This window comes from Eumetopias jubatus, unplaced genomic scaffold, assembly GCF_037043125.1.
Source record: "Eumetopias jubatus isolate StellerSeaLion01/CBP00866 unplaced genomic scaffold, mEumJub1_p1.0 scaffold_187, whole genome shotgun sequence".
NCBI classification, from domain to species: domain Eukaryota; kingdom Metazoa; phylum Chordata; class Mammalia; order Carnivora; family Otariidae; genus Eumetopias; species Eumetopias jubatus.
Window position 1 is genome coordinate 27092 of NW_028274993.1, and position 16806 is coordinate 43897.

At 70.8% G+C, this 16806-nt stretch overlaps 8 non-coding genes across 8 annotated transcripts; all 8 read left to right on the plus strand.

Moving 5' to 3' along the window:
- The first annotated feature begins 248 nt into the window (after positions 1 to 248).
- On the plus strand, positions 249 to 367 carry LOC148161333 (5S ribosomal RNA). Its single transcript, XR_015767625.1, has one exon. It is a non-coding gene; the product is annotated as a 5S ribosomal RNA (ribosomal RNA).
- Positions 368 to 2459: 2092 nt separating this feature from the next.
- LOC148161334 (5S ribosomal RNA) lies at positions 2460 to 2578 on the plus strand. The gene has a single exon (XR_015767626.1). It is a non-coding gene; the product is annotated as a 5S ribosomal RNA (ribosomal RNA).
- A 2095-nt stretch (positions 2579 to 4673) lies between these two features.
- On the plus strand, positions 4674 to 4792 carry LOC148161335 (5S ribosomal RNA). The gene has a single exon (XR_015767628.1). It is a non-coding gene; the product is annotated as a 5S ribosomal RNA (ribosomal RNA).
- A 1948-nt stretch (positions 4793 to 6740) lies between these two features.
- Positions 6741 to 6859, plus strand: LOC148161336 (5S ribosomal RNA). The gene has a single exon (XR_015767616.1). It is a non-coding gene; the product is annotated as a 5S ribosomal RNA (ribosomal RNA).
- Positions 6860 to 8814: 1955 nt separating this feature from the next.
- LOC148161337 (5S ribosomal RNA) lies at positions 8815 to 8933 on the plus strand. The gene has a single exon (XR_015767629.1). It is a non-coding gene; the product is annotated as a 5S ribosomal RNA (ribosomal RNA).
- Positions 8934 to 10888: 1955 nt separating this feature from the next.
- Positions 10889 to 11007, plus strand: LOC148161338 (5S ribosomal RNA). Its single transcript, XR_015767630.1, has one exon. It is a non-coding gene; the product is annotated as a 5S ribosomal RNA (ribosomal RNA).
- Positions 11008 to 12956: 1949 nt separating this feature from the next.
- LOC148161339 (5S ribosomal RNA) lies at positions 12957 to 13075 on the plus strand. Its single transcript, XR_015767631.1, has one exon. It is a non-coding gene; the product is annotated as a 5S ribosomal RNA (ribosomal RNA).
- A 1955-nt stretch (positions 13076 to 15030) lies between these two features.
- On the plus strand, positions 15031 to 15149 carry LOC148161340 (5S ribosomal RNA). The gene has a single exon (XR_015767632.1). It is a non-coding gene; the product is annotated as a 5S ribosomal RNA (ribosomal RNA).
- The last annotated feature ends 1657 nt before the right edge of the window (positions 15150 to 16806 follow it).

Below are 16806 nucleotides of genomic sequence, written 5' to 3' on the forward strand. Positions count from 1 at the left end.
CGGCGGTGGCGGCGGCGGCTGCCGGGACTGGAGAGTCCCCGTGCGGGAGAGTGCCTGGACTTTCGCGACAGGGGGGCGCTGCAGGCGCCCCCGTCCCCTGGGCCGGTTGGAAGGCAGGCAGGCGGGCAGGCAGGTGCAAGGCCCAGGGCAGGAGGGGGGGCGGGTGGGGAGTGAGGAGCGAAGAGCGGCAGGGCGCGGGTCGGGAGGCACAGAGCAGGCTCTTAGGGCGCCTAGTGGCAGCAGCTCACGTCTACGGCCATACCACCCTGAACGCGCCCGATCTCGTCTGATCTCGGAAGCTAAGCAGGGTCGGGCCTGGTTAGTACTTGGATGGGAGACCGCCTGGGAATACCGGGTGCTGTAGGCTTTTTTTCTTGGTCTTTTCTTGCCCCTTCGGCCTCCCTTGCCCTCCCTTTGCCGCCACAGCCCCCCCCCCCCCGCCTTACCCAGCAAGGCTTCCTCCAAACACCCCCTGGCCCCCGGCCCCTCGCCACGCGCGCACCGCCCCGCGGGTCCCGGGCCCGCTGCGGGTGCCGGCTGCACGGGCAAACGGCCGCCAGCCGGCCCTTCCACCTGCAAGCCACCACGCCCACGCCCACTTGAACAAGGGCGGGCTGGGGGGCGGCGGGGGCGGGTGGGTCGGGGGGAGGCGGCGGGTTCGGAGGGAGGTAAAGGGGGAGGGCGGCGAGGACCGCGGCGGGCTTGGGGCGCGGTGGGGGTGGGGCCGGGTGTGGGGGAGGGGTGTGGGGGAGAGGGTGGGCGTAGGGGGCGGGGTGGGGGTGGGGGTGGGGGTGGGGGAGGGGTGTGGGGGAGGGGGTGGGCGTAGGGGGCGCGGTGGGGGTGGGGCCGGGGGTGGGGGAGGGGTGTGGGGGAGGGGGTGGGCGTAGGGGGCGGGGTGGGGGTGGGGGTGGGGGTGGGAGCGCGTATGGGACGGCACCCCGGCCCGGCAGGCAGGCGTGCCCTTCCGAGGTCCCGCGCCTCGGGCCCTCATCCACCGAGTCACTGGCCATTCCCCTGGGCCGCCCCGAGTGCCCAGGCACACCGGGCAACCGGCCCCATCTTCTGCCTGGGCACGCCTCCACCTTCTCCCCAGCAGCCCTGGGCTGCGCTTCCACCCGGGCGGGCATTCCCCCCCTCCCGGCGGATCACCGTCCCTTTGCCCCCGGGCCGGGGGTCCCCGCTCCGTGTGGGCATGATACAAGATGGCCGACCGCCCGGGCCCTCACCCGTTGGCACCCGGGACCACCCGTTGACACCCGAGTCCGTGCTCAGTCTCCCCGCAACGGCGAAGCGAAGAGCGAGGCTCGCTCGCTCATCGACACGGCGGGACGGCGGCGCGCGGCGCCCGACGAGCAAAAGCGGCCCCCCAAGTCAAGGACGAGAGCATAGGAGAATGGCCCGTACGCGCCCAGGGCCACAGAGGGTCCCGGGCAGGAATGGGGGCAGAGCGGGTTTCCTGGAGACTGGGCTGCAAGTCCTCGGGCCCCGAGGAGCTCCTGGGCGCCCAAACCACGCCCAAGGACGACCACCCTCCCCGGGGCCAGCTTCCGCGCCAACACAGCCTCCTCCGTGTGTGTGTGTGTGTTTGTGTGTGTGTGTGTGTGTGTGTGTGTGTGTGTGTGTGTGTGTGTGGTGTGCTGTGGTGTGGTGTTCTGTGCTGTCCTGTGCTGTGCTGTGCTGTGCTGTGCTGTGTGCTGTGCGGTGTGTGTGGGCTGTGTGTCTGTTTCTGTCGGGGGCACCTGAGTCTGAGTCCCTGTGCACATCCAGGTCAGGGTCTGCGTGCGTCTGTCGTGCGGTCCGAGCGGGTCTGTGTGTTGGATGCTCTGTCTGTGTCTCCCCCTGTGTGTCTCTTCCTCTCTATCTACATCTCCCTCTCTCTGGGTCTCTGTCTTTCCCCGAGTGTCTGTGCGTTCGTCTGTGCCAGCCGTGCTCTCGAGTCTCTCAGTCGGGTCCTGGCGTCGGTGGGTGGGCGAGGGAAGGGTGGCGGAGGAAGGGCGATGGGGTTGGGCTGCTGAGGAGGGTCCCTGGCGGGCGCCGGTGGCTGGCGCTGGCTTTGAGCAAGGCGGGGTGGAGAGGCGGGAAGGCCTGGTGGCGGCCCTCGCTTGCCCTCGGGCGGAGGGTGGGGGACGGTGGGTGGGTGGGCGCGGAGAACACCGCGCGGGCCGCGCTCCCGGCGCCCCGACGCTCCCCTTTGCCATCTCGGGAGCCAGGCGGCGGTGGCGGCGGCGGCTGCCGGGACTGGAGAGTCCCCGTGCGGGAGAGTGCCTGGACTTTCGCGACAGGGGGGCGCTGCAGGCGCCCCCGTCCCCTGGGCCGGTTGGAAGGCAGGCAGGCGGGCAGGCAGGTGCAAGGCCCAGGGCAGGAGGGGGGGCGGGTGGGGAGTGAGGAGCGAAGAGCGGCAGGGCGCGGGTCGGGAGGCACAGAGCAGGCTCTTAGGGCGCCTAGTGGCAGCAGCTCACGTCTACGGCCATACCACCCTGAACGCGCCCGATCTCGTCTGATCTCGGAAGCTAAGCAGGGTCGGGCCTGGTTAGTACTTGGATGGGAGACCGCCTGGGAATACCGGGTGCTGTAGGCTTTTTTTCTTGGTCTTTTCTTGCCCCTTCGGCCTCCCTTGCCCTCCCTTTGCCGCCACAGCCCCCCCCCCCCGCCTTACCCAGCAAGGCTTCCTCCAAACACCCCCTGGCCCCCGGCCCCTCGCCACGCGCGCACCGCCCCGCGGGTCCCGGGCCCGCTGCGGGTGCCGGCTGCACGGGCAAACGGCCGCCAGCCGGCCCTTCCACCTGCAAGCCACCACGCCCACGCCCACTTGAACAAGGGCGGGCTGGGGGGCGGCGGGGGCGGGTGGGTCGGGGGGAAGCGGCGGGTTCGGAGGGAGGTAAAGGGGGAGGGCGGCGAGGACCGCGGCGGGCTTGGGGCGCGGTGGGGGTGGGGCCGGGTGTGGGGGAGGGGTGTGGGGGAGAGGGTGGGCGTAGGGGGCGGGGTGGGGGTGGGGGTGGGGGTGGGGGAGGGGTGTGGGGGAGGGGGTGGGCGTAGGGGGCGCGGTGGGGGTGGGGCCGGGGGTGGGGGAGGGGTGTGGGGGAGGGGGTGGGCGTAGGGGGCGGGGTGGGGGTGGGGGTGGGGGTGGGAGCGCGTATGGGACGGCACCCCGGCCCGGCAGGCAGGCGTGCCCTTCCGAGGTCCCGCGCCTCGGGCCCTCATCCACCGAGTCACTGGCCATTCCCCTGGGCCGCCCCGAGTGCCCAGGCACACCGGGCAACCGGCCCCATCTTCTGCCTGGGCACGCCTCCACCTTCTCCCCAGCAGCCCTGGGCTGCGCTTCCACCCGGGCGGGCATTCCCCCCCTCCCGGCGGATCACCGTCCCTTTGCCCCCGGGCCGGGGGTCCCCGCTCCGTGTGGGCATGATACAAGATGCCCGACCGCCCGGGCCCTCACCCGTTGGCACCCGGGACCACCCGTTGACACCCGAGTCCGTGCTCAGTCTCCCCGCAACGGCGAAGCGACGAGCGAGGCTCGTTCGCTCATCGACACGGCGGGACGGCGGCGCGCGGCGCCCGACGAGCAAAAGCGGCCCCCCAAGTCAAGGACGAGAGCATAGGAGAATGGCCCGTACGCGCCCAGGGCCACAGAGGGTCCCGGGCAGGAATGGGAGCAGAGCGGGTTTCCTGGAGACTGGGCTGCAAGTCCTCGGGCCCCGAGGAGCTCCTGGGCGCCCAAACCACGCCCAAGGACGACCACCCTCCCCGGGGCCAGCTTCCTCGCCAACACAGCCTCCTCCGTGTGTGTGTGTGTGTTTGTGTGTGTGTGTGTGTGTGTGTGTGTGTGTGTGTGTGTGTGTGTGTGTGGTGTGCTGTGGTGTGGTGTTCTGTGCTGTCCTGTGCTGTGCTGTGCTGTGCTGTGCTGTGTGCTGTGCGGTGTGTGTGGGCTGTGTGTCTGTTTCTGTCGGGGGCACCTGAGTCTGAGTCCCTGTGCACATCCAGGTCAGGGTCTGCGTGCGTCTGTCGTGCGGTCCGAGCGGGTCTGTGTGTTGGATGCTCTGTCTGTGTCTCCCCCTGTGTGTCTCTTCCTCTCTATCTACATCTCCCTCTCTCTGGGTCTCTGTCTTTCCCCGAGTGTCTGTGCGTTCGTCTGTGCCAGCCGTGCTCTCGAGTCTCTCAGTCGGGTCCTGGCGTCGGTGGGTGGGCGAGGGAAGGGTGGCGGAGGAAGGGCGATGGGGTTGGGCTGCTGAGGAGGGTCCCTGGCGGGCGCCGGTGGCTGGCGCTGGCTTTGAGCAAGGCGGGGTGGAGAGGCGGGAAGGCCTGGTGGCGGCCCTCGCTTGCCCTCGGGCGGAGGGTGGGGGACGGTGGGTGGGTGGGCGCGGAGAACACCGCGCGGGCCGCGCTCCCGGCGCCCCGACGCTCCCCTTTGCCATCTCGGGAGCCAGGCGGTGGTGGCGGCGGCGGCTGCCGGGACTGGAGAGTCCCCGTGCGGGAGAGTGCCTGGACTTTCGCGACAGGGGGGCGCTGCAGGCGCCCCCGTCCCCTGGGCCGGTTGGAAGGCAGGCAGGCGGGCAGGCAGGTGCAAGGCCCAGGGCAGGAGGGGGGGCGGGTGGGGAGTGAGGAGCGAAGAGAGGCAGGGCGCGGGTCGGGAGGCACAGAGCAGGCTCTTAGGGCGCCTAGTGGCAGCAGCTCACGTCTACGGCCATACCACCCTGAACGCGCCCGATCTCGTCTGATCTCGGAAGCTAAGCAGGGTCGGGCCTGGTTAGTACTTGGATGGGAGACCGCCTGGGAATACCGGGTGCTGTAGGCTTTTTTTCTTGGTCTTTTGTTGCCCCTTCGGCCTCCCTTCCCCTCCCTTTGCCGCCACAGCCCCCCCCCCCCGCCTTACCCAGCAAGGCTTCCTCCAAACACCCCCTGGCCCCCGGCCCCTCGCCACGCGCGCACCGCCCCGCGGGTCCCGGGCCCGCTGCGGGTGCCGGCTGCACGGGCAAACGACCGCCAGCCGGCCCTTCCACCTGCAAGCCACCACGCCCACGCCCACTTGAACAAGGGCGGGCTGGGGGGCGGCGGGGGCGGGTGGGTCGGGGGGAGGCGGCGGGTTCGGAGGGAGGTAAAGGGGGAGGGCGGCGAGGACCGCGGCGGGCTTGGGGCGCGGTGGGGGTGGGGCCGGGGGTGGGGGAGGGGTGTGGGGGAGGGGGTGGGCGTAGGGGGCGGGGTGGGGGTGGGGGTGGGGGTGGGAGCGCGTATGGGACGGCACCCCGGCCCGGCAGGCAGGCGTGCCCTTCCGAGGTCCCGCGCCTCGGGCCCTCATCCACCGAGTCACTGGCCATTCCCCTGGGCCGCCCCGAGTGCCCAGGCACACCGGGCAACCGGCCCCATCTTCTGCCTGGGCACGCCTCCACCTTCTCCCCAGCAGCCCTGGGCTGCGCTTCCACCCGGGCGGGCATTCCCCCCCTCCCGGCGGATCACCGTCCCTTTGCCCCCGGGCCGGGGGTCCCCGCTCCGTGTGGGCATGATACAAGATGGCCGACCGCCCGGGCCCTCACCCGTTGGCACCCGGGACCACCCGTTGACACCCGAGTCCGTGCTCAGTCTCCCCGCAACGGCGAAGCGAAGAGCGAGGCTCGTTCGCTCATCGACACGGCGGGACGGCGGCGCGCGGCGCCCGACGAGCAAAAGCGGCCCCCCAAGTCAAGGACGAGAGCATAGGAGAATGGCCCGTACGCGCCCAGGGCCACAGAGGGTCCCGGGCAGGAATGGGAGCAGAGCGGGTTTCCTGGAGACTGGGCTGCAAGTCCTCGGGCCCCGAGGAGCTCCTGGGCGCCGAAACCACGCCCAAGGACGACCACCCTCCCCGGGGCCAGCTTCCTCGCCAACACAGCCTCCTCGGTGTGTGTGTGTGTGTGTGTGTGTGTGTGTGTGTGTGTGTGTGTGTGGTGTGCTGTGGTGTGGTGTTCTGTGCTGTCCTGTGCTGTGCTGTGCTGTGCTGTGTGCTGTGCGGTGTGTGTGGGCTGTGTGTCTGTTTCTGTCGGGGGCACCTGAGTCTGAGTCCCTGTGCACATCCAGGTCAGGGTCTGCGTGCGTCTGTCGTGCGGTCCGAGCGGGTCTGTGTGTTGGATGCTCTGTCTGTGTCTCCCCCTGTGTGTCTCTTCCTCTCTATCTACATCTCCCTCTCTCTGGGTCTCTGTCTTTCCCCGAGTGTGTGTGCGTTCGTCTGTGCCAGCCGTGCTCTCGAGTCTGTCAGTCGGGTCCTGGCGTCGGTGGGTGGGCGAGGGAAGGGTGGCGGAGGAAGGGCGATGGGGTTGGGCTGCTGAGGAGGGTCCCTGGCGGGCGCCGGTGGCTGGCGCTGGCTTTGAGCAAGGCGGGGTGGAGAGGCGGGAAGGCCTGGTGGCGGCCCTCGCTTGCCCTCGGGCGGAGGGTGGGGGACGGTGGGTGGGTGGGCGCGGAGAACACCGCGCGGGCCGCGCTCCCGGCGCCCCGACGCTCCCCTTTGCCATCTCGGGAGCCAGGCGGCGGTGGCGGCGGCGGCTGCCGGGACTGGAGAGTCCCCGTGCGGGAGAGTGCCTGGACTTTCGCGACAGGGGGGCGCTGCAGGCGCCCCCGTCCCCTGGGCCGGTTGGAAGGCAGGCAGGCGGGCAGGCAGGTGCAAGGCCCAGGGCAGGAGGGGGGGCGGGTGGGGAGTGAGGAGCGAAGAGCGGCAGGGCGCGGGTCGGGAGGCACAGAGCAGGCTCTTAGGGCGCCTAGTGGCAGCAGCTCACGTCTACGGCCATACCACCCTGAACGCGCCCGATCTCGTCTGATCTCAGAAGCTAAGCAGGGTCGGGCCTGGTTAGTACTTGGATGGGAGACCGCCTGGGAATACCGGGTGCTGTAGGCTTTTTTTCTTGGTCTTTTCTTGCCCCTTCGGCCTCCCTTGCCCTCCCTTTGCCGCCACAGCCCCCCCCCCCCCGCCTTACCCAGCAAGGCTTCCTCCAAACACCCCCTGGCCCCCGGCCCCTCGCCACGCGCGCACCGCCCCGCGGGTCCCGGGCCCGCTGCGGGTGCCGGCTGCACGGGCAAACGGCCGCCAGCCGGCCCTTCCACCTGCAAGCCACCACGCCCACGCCCACTTGAACAAGGGCGGGCTGGGGGGCGGCGGGGGCGGGTGGGTCTGGGGGAGGCGGCGGGTTCGGAGGGAGGTAAAGGGGGAGGGCGGCGAGGACCGCGGCGGGCTTGGGGCGCGGTGGGGGTGGGGCCGGGGGTGGGGGAGGGGTGTGGGGGAGGGGGTGGGCGTAGGGGGCGGGGTGGGGGTGGGGATGGGGGTGGGAGCGCGTATGGGACGGCACCCCGGCCCGGCAGGCAGGCGTGCCCTTCCGAGGTCCCGCGCCTCGGGCCCTCATCCACCGAGTCACTGGCCATTCCCCTGGGCCGCCCCGAGTGCCCAGGCACACCGGGCAACCGGCCCCATCTTCTGCCTGGGCACGCCTCCACCTTCTCCCCAGCAGCCCTGGGCTGCGCTTCCACCCGGGCGGGCATTCCCCCCCTCCCGGCGGATCACCGTCCCTTTGCCCCCGGGCCGGGGGTCCCCGCTCCGTGTGGGCATGATACAAGATGGCCGACCGCCCGGGCCCTCACCCGTTGGCACCCGGGACCACCCGTTGACACCCGAGTCCGTGCTCAGTCTCCCCGCAACGGCGAAGCGAAGAGCGAGGCTCGTTCGCTCATCGACACGGCGGGACGGCGGCGCGCGGCGCCCGACGAGCAAAAGCGGCCCCCCAAGTCAAGGACGAGAGCATAGGAGAATGGCCCGTACGCGCCCAGGGCCACAGAGGGTCCCGGGCAGGAATGGGAGCAGAGCGGGTTTCCTGGAGACTGGGCTGCAAGTCCTCGGGCCCCGAGGAGCTCCTGGGCGCCCAAACCACGCCCAAGGACGACCACCCTCCCCGGGGCCAGCTTCCTCGCCAACACAGCCTCCTCCGTGTGTGTGTGTGTGTGTGTGTGTGTGTGTGTGTGTGTGTGTGTGTGTGTGTGGTGTGCTGTGGTGTGGTGTTCTGTGCTGTCCTGTGCTGTGCTGTGCTGTGCTGTGTGCTGTGCGGTGTGTGTGGGCTGTGTGTCTGTTTCTGTCTGGGGCACCTGAGTCTGAGTCCCTGTGCACATCCAGGTCAGGGTCTGCGTGCGTCTGTCGTGCGGTCCGAGCGGGTCTGTGTGTTGGATGCTCTGTCTGTGTCTCCCCCTGTGTGTCTCTTCCTCTCTATCTACATCTCCCTCTCTCTGGGTCTCTGTCTTTCCCCGAGTGTCTGTGCGTTCGTCTGTGCCAGCCGTGCTCTCGAGTCTCTCAGTCGGGTCCTGGCGTCGGTGGGTGGGCGAGGGAAGGGTGGCGGAGGAAGGGCGATGGGGTTGGGCTGCTGAGGAGGGTCCCTGGCGGGCGCCGGTGGCTGGCGCTGGCTTTGAGCAAGGCGGGGTGGAGAGGCGGGAAGGCCTGGTGGCGGCCCTCGCTTGCCCTCGGGCGGAGGGTGGGGGACGGTGGGTGGGTGGGCGCGGAGAACACCGCGCGGGCCGCGCTCCCGGCGCCCCGACGCTCCCCTTTGCCATCTCGGGAGCCAGGCGGCGGTGGCGGCGGCGGCTGCCGGGACTGGAGAGTCCCCGTGCGGGAGAGTGCCTGGACTTTCGCGACAGGGGGGCGCTGCAGGCGCCCCCGTCCCCTGGGCCGGTTGGAAGGCAGGCAGGCGGGCAGGCAGGTGCAAGGCCCAGGGCAGGAGGGGGGGCGGGTGGGGAGTGAGGAGCGAAGAGCGGCAGGGCGCGGGTCGGGAGGCACAGAGCAGGCTCTTAGGGCGCCTAGTGGCAGCAGCTCACGTCTACGGCCATACCACCCTGAACGCGCCCGATCTCGTCTGATCTCGGAAGCTAAGCAGGGTCGGGCCTGGTTAGTACTTGGATGGGAGACCGCCTGGGAATACCGGGTGCTGTAGGCTTTTTTTCTTGGTCTTTTCTTGCCCCTTCGGCCTCCCTTGCCCTCCCTTTGCCGCCACAGCCCCCCCCCCCCGCCTTACCCAGCAAGGCTTCCTCCAAACACCCCCTGGCCCCCGGCCCCTCGCCACGCGCGCACCGCCCCGCGGGTCCCGGGCCCGCTGCGGGTGCCGGCTGCACGGGCAAACGGCCGCCAGCCGGCCCTTCCACCTGCAAGCCACCACGCCCACGCCCACTTGAACAAGGGCGGGCTGGGGGGCGGCGGGGGCGGGTGGGTCGGGGGGAGGCGGCGGGTTCGGAGGGAGGTAAAGGGGGAGGGCGGCGAGGACCGCGGCGGGCTTGGGGCGCGGTGGGGGTGGGGCCGGGGGTGGGGGAGGGGTGTGGGGGAGGGGGTGGGCGTAGGGGGCGGGGTGGGGGTGGGGGTGGGGGTGGGAGCGCGTATGGGACGGCACCCCGGCCCGGCAGGCAGGCGTGCCCTTCCGAGGTCCCGCGCCTCGGGCCCTCATCCACCGAGTCACTGGGCATTCCCCTGGGCCGCCCCGAGTGCCCAGGCACACCGGGCAACCGGCCCCATCTTCTGCCTGGGCACGCCTCCACCTTCTCCCCAGCAGCCCTGGGCTGCGCTTCCACCCGGGCGGGCATTCCCCCCCTCCCGGCGGATCACCGTCCCTTTGCCCCCGGGCCGGGGGTCCCCGCTCCGTGTGGGCATGATACAAGATGGCCGACCGCCCGGGCCCTCACCCGTTGGCACCCGGGACCACCCGTTGACACCCGAGTCCGTGCTCAGTCTCCCCGCAACGGCGAAGCGAAGAGCGAGGCTCGTTCGCTCATCGACACGGCGGGACGGCGGCGCGCGGCGCCCGACGAGCAAAAGCGGCCCCCCAAGTCAAGGACGAGAGCATAGGAGAATGGCCCGTACGCGCCCAGGGCCACAGAGGGTCCCGGGCAGGAATGGGAGCAGAGCGGGTTTCCTGGAGACTGGGCTGCAAGTCCTCGGGCCCCGAGGAGCTCCTGGGCGCCCAAACCACGCCCAAGGACGACCACCCTCCCCGGGGCCAGCTTCCTCGCCAACACAGCCTCCTCCGTGTGTGTGTGTGTGTGTGTGTGTGTCTGTGTGTGTGTGTGTGTGTGTGGTGTGCTGTGGTGTGGTGTTCTGTGCTGTCCTGTGCTGTGCTGTGCTGTGCTGTGCTGTGTGCTGTGCGGTGTGTGTGGGCTGTGTGTCTGTTTCTGTCGGGGGCACCTGAGTCTGAGTCCCTGTGCACATCCAGGTCAGGGTCTGCGTGCGTCTGTCGTGCGGTCCGAGCGGGTCTGTGTGTTGGATGCTCTGTCTGTGTCTCCCCCTGTGTGTCTCTTCCTCTCTATCTACATCTCCCTCTCTCTGGGTCTCTGTCTTTCCCCGAGTGTCTGTGCGTTCGTCTGTGCCAGCCGTGCTCTCGAGTCTCTCAGTCGGGTCCTGGCGTCGGTGGGTGGGCGAGGGAAGGGTGGCGGAGGAAGGGCGATGGGGTTGGGCTGCTGAGGAGGGTCCCTGGCGGGCGCCGGTGGCTGGCGCTGGCTTTGAGCAAGGCGGGGTGGAGAGGCGGGAAGGCCTGGTGGCGGCCCTCGCTTGCCCTCGGGCGGAGGGTGGGGGACGGTGGGTGGGTGGGCGCGGAGAACACCGCGCGGGCCGCGCTCCCGGCGCCCCGACGCTCCCCTTTGCCATCTCGGGAGCCAGGCGGCGGTGGCGGCGGCGGCTGCCGGGACTGGAGAGTCCCCGTGCGGGAGAGTGCCTGGACTTTCGCGACAGGGGGGCGCTGCAGGCGCCCCCGTCCCCTGGGCCGGTTGGAAGGCAGGCAGGCGGGCAGGCAGGTGCAAGGCCCAGGGCAGGAGGGGGGGCGGGTGGGGAGTGAGGAGCGAAGAGCGGCAGGGCGCGGGTCGGGAGGCACAGAGCAGGCTCTTAGGGCGCCTAGTGGCAGCAGCTCACGTCTACGGCCATACCACCCTGAACGCGCCCGATCTCGTCTGATCTCGGAAGCTAAGCAGGGTCGGGCCTGGTTAGTACTTGGATGGGAGACCGCCTGGGAATACCGGGTGCTGTAGGCTTTTTTTCTTGGTCTTTTCTTGCCCCTTCGGCCTCCCTTGCCCTCCCTTTGCCGCCACAGCCCCCCCCCCCCGCCTTACCCAGCAAGGCTTCCTCCAAACACGCCCTGGCCCCCGGCCCCTCGCCACGCGCGCACCGCCCCGCGGGTCCCGGGCCCGCTGCGGGTGCCGGCTGCACGGGCAAACGGCCGCCAGCCGGCCCTTCCACCTGCAAGCCACCACGCCCACGCCCACTTGAACAAGGGCGGGCTGGGGGGCGGCGGGGGCGGGTGGGTCGGGGGGAGGCGGCGGGTTCGGAGGGAGGTAAAGGGGGAGGGCGGCGAGGACCGCGGCGGGCTTGGGGCGCGGTGGGGGTGGGGCCGGGGGTGGGGGAGGGGTGTGGGGGAGGGGGTGGGCGTAGGGGGCGGGGTGGGGGTGGGGGTGGGGGTGGGAGCGCGTATGGGACGGCACCCCGGCCCGGCAGGCAGGCGTGCCCTTCCGAGGTCCCGCGCCTCGGGCCCTCATCCACCGAGTCACTGGCCATTCCCCTGGGCCGCCCCGAGTGCCCAGGCACACCGGGCAACCGGCCCCATCTTCTGCCTGGGCACGCCTCCACCTTCTCCCCAGCAGCCCTGGGCTGCGCTTCCACCCGGGCGGGCATTCCCCCCCTCCCGGCGGATCACCGTCCCTTTGCCCCCGGGCCGGGGGTCCCCGCTCCGTGTGGGCATGATACAAGATGGCCGACCGCCCGGGCCCTCACCCGTTGGCACCCGGGACCACCCGTTGACACCCGAGTCCGTGCTCAGTCTCCCCGCAACGGCGAAGCGAAGAGCGAGGCTCGTTCGCTCATCGACACGGCGGGACGGCGGCGCGCGGCGCCCGACGAGCAAAAGCGGCCCCCCAAGTCAAGGACGAGAGCATAGGAGAATGGCCCGTACGCGCCCAGGGCCACAGAGGGTCCCGGGCAGGAATGGGAGCAGAGCGGGTTTCCTGGAGACTGGGCTGCAAGTCCTCGGGCCCCGAGGAGCTCCTGGGCGCCCAAACCACGCCCAAGGACGACCACCCTCCCCGGGGCCAGCTTCCTCGCCAACACAGCCTCCTCCGTGTGTGTGTGTGTGTGTGTGTGTGTGTGTCTGTGTGTGTGTGTGTGTGTGTGGTGTGCTGTGGTGTGGTGTTCTGTGCTGTGCTGTGCTGTGCTGTGCTGTGTGCTGTGCGGTGTGTGTGGGCTGTGTGTCTGTTTCTGTCGGGGGCACCTGAGTCTGAGTCCCTGTGCACATCCAGCTCAGGGTCTGCGTGCGTCTGTCGTGCGGTCCGAGCGGGTCTGTGTGTTGGATGCTCTGTCTGTGTCTCCCCCTGTGTGTCTCTTCCTCTCTATCTACATCTCCCTCTCTCTGGGTCTCTGTCTTTCCCCGAGTGTCTGTGCGTTCGTCTGTGCCAGCCGTGCTCTCGAGTCTCTCAGTCGGGTCCTGGCGTCGGTGGGTGGGCGAGGGAAGGGTGGCGGAGGAAGGGCGATGGGGTTGGGCTGCTGAGGAGGGTCCCTGGCGGGCGCCGGTGGCTGGCGCTGGCTTTGAGCAAGGCGGGGTGGAGAGGCGGGAAGGCCTGGTGGCGGCCCTCGCTTGCCCTCGGGCGGAGGGTGGGGGACGGTGGGTGGGTGGGCGCGGAGAACACCGCGCGGGCCGCGCTCCCGGCGCCCCGACGCTCCCCTTTGCCATCTCGGGAGCCAGGCGGCGGTGGCGGCGGCGGCTGCCGGGACTGGAGAGTCCCCGTGCGGGAGAGTGCCTGGACTTTCGCGACAGGGGGGCGCTGCAGGCGCCCCCGTCCCCTGGGCCGGTTGGAAGGCAGGCAGGCGGGCAGGCAGGTGCAAGGCCCAGGGCAGGAGGGGGGGCGGGTGGGGAGTGAGGAGCGAAGAGAGGCAGGGCGCGGGTCGGGAGGCACAGAGCAGGCTCTTAGGGCGCCTAGTGGCAGCAGCTCACGTCTACGGCCATACCACCCTGAACGCGCCCGATCTCGTCTGATCTCGGAAGCTAAGCAGGGTCGGGCCTGGTTAGTACTTGGATGGGAGACCGCCTGGGAATACCGGGTGCTGTAGGCTTTTTTTCTTGGTCTTTTCTTGCCCCTTCGGCCTCCCTTCCCCTCCCTTTGCCGCCACAGCCCCCCCCCCCCGCCTTACCCAGCAAGGCTTCCTCCAAACACCCCCTGGCCCCCGGCCCCTCGCCACGCGCGCACCGCCCCGCGGGTCCCGGGCCCGCTGCGGGTGCCGGCTGCACGGGCAAACGACCGCCAGCCGGCCCTTCCACCTGCAAGCCACCACGCCCACGCCCACTTGAACAAGGGCGGGCTGGGGGGCGGCGGGGGCGGGTGGGTCGGGGGGAGGCGGCGGGTTCGGAGGGAGGTAAAGGGGGAGGGCGGCGAGGACCGCGGCGGGCTTGGGGCGCGGTGGGGGTGGGGCCGGGGGTGGGGGAGGGGTGTGGGGGAGGGGGTGGGCGTAGGGGGCGGGGTGGGGGTGGGGGTGGGGGTGGGAGCGCGTATGGGACGGCACCCCGGCCCGGCAGGCAGGCGTGCCCTTCCGAGGTCCCGCGCCTCGGGCCCTCATCCACCGAGTCACTGGCCATTCCCCTGGGCCGCCCCGAGTGCCCAGGCACACCGGGCAACCGGCCCCATCTTCTGCCTGGGCACGCCTCCACCTTCTCCCCAGCAGCCCTGGGCTGCGCTTCCACCCGGGCGGGCATTCCCCCCCTCCCGGCGGATCACCGTCCCTTTGCCCCCGGGCCGGGGGTCCCCGCTCCGTGTGGGCATGATACAAGATGGCCGACCGCCCGGGCCCTCACCCGTTGGCACCCGGGACCACCCGTTGACACCCGAGTCCGTGCTCAGTCTCCCCGCAACGGCGAAGCGAAGAGCGAGGCTCGTTCGCTCATCGACACGGCGGGACGGCGGCGCGCGGCGCCCGACGAGCAAAAGCGGCCCCCCAAGTCAAGGACGAGAGCATAGGAGAATGGCCCGTACGCGCCCAGGGCCACAGAGGGTCCCGGGCAGGAATGGGAGCAGAGCGGGTTTCCTGGAGACTGGGCTGCAAGTCCTCGGGCCCCGAGGAGCTCCTGGGCGCCCAAACCACGCCCAAGGACGACCACCCTCCCCGGGGCCAGCTTCCTCGCCAACACAGCCTCCTCCGTGTGTGTGTGTGTGTGTGTGTGTGTCTGTGTGTGTGTGTGTGTGTGTGGTGTGCTGTGGTGTGGTGTTCTGTGCTGTCCTGTGCTGTGCTGTGCTGTGCTGTGCTGTGTGCTGTGCGGTGTGTGTGGGCTGTGTGTCTGTTTCTGTCGGGGGCACCTGAGTCTGAGTCCCTGTGCACATCCAGGTCAGGGTCTGCGTGCGTCTGTCGTGCGGTCCGAGCGGGTCTGTGTGTTGGATGCTCTGTCTGTGTCTCCCCCTGTGTGTCTCTTCCTCTCTATCTACATCTCCCTCTCTCTGGGTCTCTGTCTTTCCCCGAGTGTCTGTGCGTTCGTCTGTGCCAGCCGTGCTCTCGAGTCTCTCAGTCGGGTCCTGGCGTCGGTGGGTGGGCGAGGGAAGGGTGGCGGAGGAAGGGCGATGGGGTTGGGCTGCTGAGGAGGGTCCCTGGCGGGCGCCGGTGGCTGGCGCTGGCTTTGAGCAAGGCGGGGTGGAGAGGCGGGAAGGCCTGGTGGCGGCCCTCGCTTGCCCTCGGGCGGAGGGTGGGGGACGGTGGGTGGGTGGGCGCGGAGAACACCGCCCGGGCCGCGCTCCCGGCGCCCCGACGCTCCCCTTTGCCATCTCGGGAGCCAGGCGGCGGTGGCGGCGGCGGCTGCCGGGACTGGAGAGTCCCCGTGCGGGAGAGTGCCTGGACTTTCGCGACAGGGGGGCGCTGCAGGCGCCCCCGTCCCCTGGGCCGGTTGGAAGGCAGGCAGGCGGGCAGGCAGGTGCAAGGCCCAGGGCAGGAGGGGGGGCGGGTGGGGAGTGAGGAGCGAAGAGCGGCAGGGCGCGGGTCGGGAGGCACAGAGCAGGCTCTTAGGGCGCCTAGTGGCAGCAGCTCACGTCTACGGCCATACCACCCTGAACGCGCCCGATCTCGTCTGATCTCGGAAGCTAAGCAGGGTCGGGCCTGGTTAGTACTTGGATGGGAGACCGCCTGGGAATACCGGGTGCTGTAGGCTTTTTTTCTTGGTCTTTTCTTGCCCCTTCGGCCTCCCTTGCCCTCCCTTTGCCGCCACAGCCCCCCCCCCCCCCGCCTTACCCAGCAAGGCTTCCTCCAAACACCCCCTGGCCCCCGGCCCCTCGCCACGCGCGCACCGCCCCGCGGGTCCCGGGCCCGCTGCGGGTGCCGGCTGCACGGGCAAACGGCCGCCAGCCGGCCCTTCCACCTGCAAGCCACCACGCCCACGCCCACTTGAACAAGGGCGGGCTGGGGGGCGGCGGGGGCGGGTGGGTCTGGGGGAGGCGGCGGGTTCGGAGGGAGGTAAAGGGGGAGGGCGGCGAGGACCGCGGCGGGCTTGGGGCGCGGTGGGGGTGGGGCCGGGGGTGGGGGAGGTGTGTGGGTGAGGGGGTGGGCGTAGGGGGCGGGGTGGGGGTGGGGATGGGGGTGGGAGCGCGTATGGGACGGCACCCCGGCCCGGCAGGCAGGCGTGCCCTTCCGAGGTCCCGCGCCTCGGGCCCTCATCCACCGAGTCACTGGCCATTCCCCTGGGCCGCCCCGAGTGCCCAGGCACACCGGGCAACCGGCCCCATCTTCTGCCTGGGCACGCCTCCACCTTCTCCCCAGCAGCCCTGGGCTGCGCTTCCACCCGGGCGGGCATTCCCCCCCTCCCGGCGGATCACCGTCCCTTTGCCCCCGGGCCGGGGGTCCCCGCTCCGTGTGGGCATGATACAAGATGGCCGACCGCCCGGGCCCTCACCCGTTGGCACCCGGGACCACCCGTTGACACCCGAGTCCGTGCTCAGTCTCCCCGCAACGGCGAAGCGAAGAGCGAGGCTCGTTCGCTCATCGACACGGCGGGACGGCGGCGCGCGGCGCCCGACGAGCAAAAGCGGCCCCCCAAGTCAAGGACGAGAGCATAGGAGAATGGCCCGTACGCGCCCAGGGCCACAGAGGGTCCCGGGCAGGAATGGGAGCAGAGCGGGTTTCCTGGAGACTGGGCTGCAAGTCCTCGGGCCCCGAGGAGCTCCTGGGCGCCCAAACCACGCCCAAGGACGACCACCCTCCCCGGGGCCAGCTTCCTCGCCAACACAGCCTCCTCCGTGTGTGTGTGTGTGTGTGTGTGTGTCTGTGTGTGTGTGTGTGTGTGTGGTGTGCTGTGGTGTGGTGTTCTGTGCTGTCCTGTGCTGTGCTGTGCTGTGCTGTGCTGTGTGCTGTGCGGTGTGTGTGGGCTGTGTGTCTGTTTCTGTCGGGGGCACCTGAGTCTGAGTCCCTGTGCACATCCAGGTCAGGGTCTGCGTGCGTCTGTCGTGCGGTCCGAGCGGGTCTGTGTGTTGGATGCTCTGTCTGTGTCTCCCCCTGTGTGTCTCTTCCTCTCTATCTACATCTCCCTCTCTCTGGGTCTCTGTCTTTCCCCGAGTGTCTGTGCGTTCGTCTGTGCCAGCCGTGCTCTCGAGTCTGTCAGTCGGGTCCTGGCGTCGGTGGGTGGGCGAGGGAAGGGTGGCGGAGGAAGGGCGATGGGGTTGGGCTGCTGAGGAGGGTCCCTGGCGGGCGCCGGTGGCTGGCGCTGGCTTTGAGCAAGGCGGGGTGGAGAGGCGGGAAGGCCTGGTGGCGGCCCTCGCTTGCCCTCGGGCGGAGGGTGGGGGACGGTGGGTGGGTGGGCGCGGAGAACACCGCGC